The 6,242-nt window shown below is 42.5% G+C and overlaps 1 non-coding gene across 1 annotated transcript; it reads left to right on the forward strand.

Annotated features, from left to right (window-relative positions):
* Positions 1-2,561: 2,561 nt before the first annotated feature.
* Positions 2,562-2,668, forward strand: LOC128102722 (U6 spliceosomal RNA). The gene has a single exon (XR_008215490.1). It is a non-coding gene; the product is annotated as a U6 spliceosomal RNA (small nuclear RNA).
* The last annotated feature ends 3,574 nt before the right edge of the window (positions 2,669-6,242 follow it).

Raw genomic sequence — 6,242 nt, forward strand, 5'->3', positions numbered from 1 at the left:
GCCAGGACAAACTCAAGAATATCCCAGGGCAGGGAAAGATCATACGAGCAAGTGTAGTTTTCAACCAAGAGGACGTGAGGACTTTGTTAATGTGCTGGTGGCTAAAGAAAAAAGAAGAGAAAAAGATAAAGAAGAACAGAAACAGTATAATCAACAAAAGGAAAGCTGGCATCAGATCAGAAATGGAAACAGCTTAAATCAATTATGACCCCCCCAACTTTAATTGTAACTGAAATAATGATCATTCTATATGTAACAGTAACACATAAATGATCCATTGTTTTAGGGTGGGCTAACCTGCATGACCCCCAGGTGGGGCATCTATGTATAAAGTGGTTCCAGAGGAGCTGTAAATGGATGTGTATCACTAAGGACAATATTAATATGGAGATGAAACTGTGAAAATTAATGAAAATCAAAATGAGAGACAGCAAATGGGGGAAGGTGTCAAGAAGCAGCACCAGCCACCTAGGAAGAGAATTTGTACTGAGCTGTCAGCAGAGGTGATGGAAGGGGGTAGGTGGCAGTGTGTGAGTGATCACAGGTATTTACTGCTGCGGAGTCTACATATGAAATCACTCGCAATAGGCCCAAGTACGGTGCAGTTAACCACACTGGCATGCACTTTCTGGAAGACACTGGAATTCTGCTTCCCATGAGAAAAACCTATTTGTGCTGACAGGGGGTTCACTGAAGCAACAAAACATTGGGAACATTCAGAGAGGCATTTGCCTTGCTTCAGAATTAAACATCCCTCCAGAGGAACAAGAGCAAGTGATATTGAAAGATCAAAAAAGGGATCGGAGCTCCTCAAGTACAGGCAGGTCCACCAATCAAGGGTTAGAAGAACCATGGTCATGAGTCTGGAAGGCAGAGACTGGATCTCACAGGCTGATGGACAGTGGTAGTGGCCAGGCAAGATCCCAAGTGTGGGACTCCAGACAGACTCCAGAGAATTGATTCTAGGACAGAGAGGAAAAGAGAGGGCAGAAACTGGGCGATAAATTTCAGGGGTAAAAGAGCAGCAAGGGACTAATTGCTTGTGTGAGGCCCTGAGTGAAGATGCTAGACATCTGGTCTCTAGTATAAGAAGATGCTTGACCCTTCAGGAGCTGCTGCTGTCAGAGTGTGGGTGGGGGAAACGTGAGGAGGGGGTGAAAGAACTCTGGTGGAATTTTACTGAGGTGAGAGAATTGGTTAAGGAGAAAAAAAAAAAACAAACAGCTAGGTCCAGAATGTTTCTGTTAGTGTTTCTTAGTAATGGAAATAAAAACATCTATAAACAAAGAAGGCAGTGGAAAGAAGAGTCACTGGTGAAATTATGGGATTCCCCACCTCCCAGGGGAAAGGAGGAGCTGGATAGAGGGTTATGAACACGGTGTCTTGGACAAGAACTTATTTAAAATTGAAGCTTCTCAAAGGAGGTCAGGGCAGGGAGGATGCCAGAGTCCAAAGCCCTGTATTTCTGCACTCTTTAAGCTGCTGCCATCTTGTAAACCCTAACGAGTGTTTCTCTCTGGGCCTCCATCAGCTCTTTCTAGTGTGTAACTGATCAGCAAGGCGAAGAACACAGATACGTGACAGGGAAGAGGAATCCTTCCCCGAAAAGGAAGATTTGGGACACTTCAATACGCATAGTAAGTTAGCAAGCAACATAATCCAGTGATGACGTCATATGGGAGTCAAATGAGCATCAGCTGAGGGACTGAAGGCCAGGAGAGGCTACAGAGTACAGAGGCCAGATCAGCTATAAAGCTAAGTCTGGCTCTGCCTCTTAGAACTGTGGGACTCTGGACAAACTACTCAATCCTGCACATGTGTCCCCTCATCCGTAAGAGGAGAGTGATGGCTGCCTTAGGATTTTCATGAGAAAATATGAGATTAATGAAGAAAGTCAATAGATGACATGTGCATGGCATGTGGTACTTTGCCCAGCCAACCCATGTGTCAAACCAGCTCATCACACTTGAAATAAATACAAACAGAGTGGAGAGCAAACTCTAAAAAATTCTCCGTGGCTTCCAACCACTAGCACTTCATAATTTTGCCTTATAGGGTCATTATCTTCAAGGGGAAGTAGAGAAAGCAGTTAATGAAAATGAATCTCAGGAAGAGGCAGCTGAGTGTTCCTTGGGAGCAGGTGGGTGTCAGCCTGAAGGAATGAGGAGGGAGAGAGAAAAGGCAGAGGCCATTTGATAGTGAGCACCGAGGAGGCGACCTGAAAAACCCAAAGCCTGGGGAGCAAAATTCCTGGGTTCAAAAGCAAGGACGTGAAAAGGGAGACTTAGCAAACGTGGTCAGAAAAAATAAAATGGTTTGAAGAACCCAAAGGAGTCACAGAGAAAAGCGAAAAGGAAAGAAAGAGGCAAAGTCTGGATGCTAAGGCAGTCCCTGAAATGACTGGCAACAGTGTTTCCTCACAAAGAAGGAACTTCAGAGGGTAGAGAGGGATGTTTTCTTTATACCGAGTTTTATAATTTTTTTTGAGATTTTGTCATCTGTATATACTATTAGTTAAAAGAAAACATTTTATAAAGGCAAAACAGTATGAAACTTGAAGAGTGCTTACTTTAGCAGCACACATACTAAAGTTGAAAGAGTAGAGAGAAGGTTTGCATGGCCATTGTACAAGGGTGGCGTGCAGAAATGCATGGTGTAGAATATTCTCTTAAGATATAAAAGTAGAAAGAAGATGATTTGTGAGGAAGGAGAGACCAGAGGAGGGGAGAGAAGAAGGAAAGGTAAAGGAAAGTTGAGTATGAGCAACAATATACATACACCTGTGTGGAATGCTATAAATAAGCACTTTTATATACTTAATTTTATTTAAAAAAATAGAAATGTATATTTAAAAGCACACATACAAATGGAGGCCTTAGAAGTCAGTGGCCTAGAGGAGTGGCTTGGCCTCTTAAGTTCTCCTGAAAAGCAGGGCAAGTCATGTCCTCAGAGACTGGGTTGCTTGTCTAGTCTCTCTTACACATGTGGAGAGGTATTCCACTCAGGCTTCAGTGGTGAGTGTAAGGTGGTCCTGTAGTTGAGCTGTCGAGAATCGTCATCTGAGTTTATAAGCAATGATCATAACTTCAGAACACTTACCGTTCACCCTGAACTTATTCAATTCCCACCATGAGACCCAGTGAAAATGAGACCACGATTGTGTCCATTTCACAAACAAACCTGAGCATGTACATAGCATCAGTTGTCTTCCGTCACCAAGCCAAGCAGTGGTAGCAGAGTGGACTCCTTGGCAGCCATGCTTGTCACTTTGTGGATAAATTTCAAAGTGAGGATAAACTGTCAGAAAATGGGCTTGTATCTTCCAGTCAGAGGGAAATATATTAATTCAATTTTTGTACTAGCCTATTCCATGCAACAGCCTTTTTTTTTCCTGAATTACTGTTATTCTTACAATAGCTTGTTTTAAAATCTTCCCCAAGCATGTGTTTGGAGCTGCACTGCAGAAAAATTAAAATAAGATGAGAACTTCAAATGTGGATCAAAAGTTGTACCAAGTGTCCATTTCCTGAGCATAGTGAATATGGGAAAGCTCAGTAGTAAAGTTGTAAAAATGTAACTGTAGCTTGGTAGCACCATTAAATATGTATACTGTGGGCTTTTTGACAATTGTATTAATCCCTTTACAAAGCCTTCAGATGTCCCATCACAGAAGCATGGATGCTGTTTTGATCTATTTATTACTCTTAAGTGTTCAGAGAACTGTCCCTATTTTCTAATTAACACTTTTAGAGATAAAAAGACATGTATTAAATCAATCTGAATGATGGTTGTTTGTGAATCCCACAAGATAAGGCAATTTGCATGTTCACTTTGTACTTACAAACTAAATCTGCCCATCTCCAAAGCAGTCCCTTCGAATGTAAACCTTTTGTGAGTATTTGTAACTTGAAAGAAAGTTTGGCCTACTAAGAAGCAGTACCAATTATCTAAAGGGCTTCATTACCGAATATGATTAAGATACAAAGATATCAGGCTTTTTTTTACATTGTTTGCTGAAGAATTTGAGGAAACAACTTTTAAAATACCCAGGGTTACAGTTTATTACCTTTTAATAGGAGAATAAATAACGTAACTCATTTCCCCCAGCAGCTGAGCTTTCAAAAGTAGCCGGTTGCCACTCACTTGGGGTAAAGTCGCTTTGATATGAATTAAATCACTTGCTGATGAAATGCACCTTTCAGCGACCTGTTTGAGTCCTGGCTGATGCTATAGCTCGCTCTGCAGTGGGAATCCCAGCTCTCGAGTTAACTCACACTGGTGATTCATTATTGGATTTCAGTCCTGATGGGTCAGCACTGGAAGATGTTTACCAAATTGGACCTTCAAGAACATTGGCACCTCTCTCATTATTCAGAAACCTCTGTTGCCAGTACAGGCTATTGTTTCCACATGGTTATGGTGTGGTGTGTTCACACTTGGGCCTCTCATCAGATAGAATTTCTTAGCTCTCCCAGGATCTGTCTTCATTAGACTTTATGTGCCCAATCACCTTTGAAACCACTTATAAAAGCCCAGTCTTCAAAACATGAGGCTGAGTCCTTTATCTTTCTAAACAGTTCAACCTGGGCTTTCCCTTTGCCAAGTAACGTCAAGAAGCCAGAAATATATCGTGTTAGCTAGTGAAAATGATGTCTGATTTTTCTCTCCTTTCCTCCTTAGGAAAATAAAAGGCAATACCTCACGTCCATTGATCTCTTTTGAACTGCTCTGTTAGTGAGAAGATCTGAAAAAAAGCCTTCCACACAGAAGTGAGATGGTGGCCATTTGAGACTGGTGTGTTGGAGGGAAGGCGTTTTCTTTATTCAACAATTGTTTATTGTCCTTCCCTTGCACAGCAGGTCCCGCTGTAGGTGATACAGCTACTGTCAATGTAACTCTAAGCAAGAGTCTTGTCTCTGCGGAGTCACTTCTAGAAAAGCAGATGCATGTAAGATAATGCATACACGGAGTAATGTCCCAACACAATGTCTCTAGGCTCTAGATATGTCCACCAAGACTGAAGTACCGTAACTTCAGAGAACAGAGCCCAACAAGAACTGCCTACTCCAAGTCCCATGTGGGACCCACTCTAATAAGCACATCCTTTTGCAGCACATCTTTCATCTGCCAACTCTTCCTGGGGCCCCAGGCACAGTTTCCAGCCACAGATTCCACCCAGTCATCTCAGCACTCTGTCTTCTGAGTCGAAAATTGAAATCACCAAAGAGTGCATCTTTGCCAACCATCCCAGGTACGTGACTGATGCTCTGTCCATAGGAAAAGCAACTGCACGTCTTTGGAGACTTCATCTGTCACTGTTATTGGGCGATTAACACAGTCATGCTGTTTCCTTATTATATAAGTGTTATAATGAAGCCACGTACGAACAAATAAACATTTTAACAATTAAATCCTAAAGCAAAGGCTTTCAGCCTTTGGCTTTTGTTCCTACTGTAAAACACATGGTAACTGATATTCACACGTGGGACACAGTTCTGCAAATGTTTAAGGCTTTACACAATCCCCAGGAAGCTGGCTCTACCACCATCTCATTCACTCACAAATAGCATGGGAACAACAGCCAATGAGAAAGAATCACAATCATGGCAAGGATAACCTTGAGCCCTCTGTCCTGATTCATTGTTAAATAAGTCACTTGAAAATAATTCGTAACCACAAATTATTTGTGAAACACTTCCCAAAGAATCATGGATGTGCCACAATGGTGGGTCTGGAACCATTCACCCACAGACTAAATTCTCTTAGAGTGACAGAATCGTGTGTGCTCTGAATGTATCGAAATCTGTTATATTGTAAATTACCAGCAACTAAGCCACCCAGAGCTCTACCACAGTACTTAATTGCATTGTTACTACAGTCTTCCTCTCCTGGGCGTCTCCTCTTTTTTCCATACCACAGAGATGGTAAAATCAAGGAGGGCTGCCTCTCTCTGCAGTGAGTACTCGCTTTCCTGTGTTGAGTCTTCCAAATATCCACTGACAAGGCGTTGATATGTGGAAGTAGTTGCCTCAGGTCGAATGTTCTTGCACTGGCTGTGAGCAGTCACTTCAATGGAAAGCTCTGTGGTCCCTGCCAGCCCCTCTGGTCCCCAGATGTCTCAGGACACAGCCCCACCCTTGCCGGGGCACAGCAGTGGGATTTCCAAAGGATCAACACACCAGACTTGTCACCAAACTTACGGGGGACGTCAACAAAAGGTAGGGAGCTTGCTGACTTCAGAA

This window comes from Peromyscus californicus, unplaced genomic scaffold (assembly GCF_007827085.1).
Source record: "Peromyscus californicus insignis strain IS unplaced genomic scaffold, ASM782708v3 Scaffold_7__1_contigs__length_154581171, whole genome shotgun sequence".
Lineage (NCBI taxonomy): Eukaryota > Metazoa > Chordata > Mammalia > Rodentia > Cricetidae > Peromyscus > Peromyscus californicus.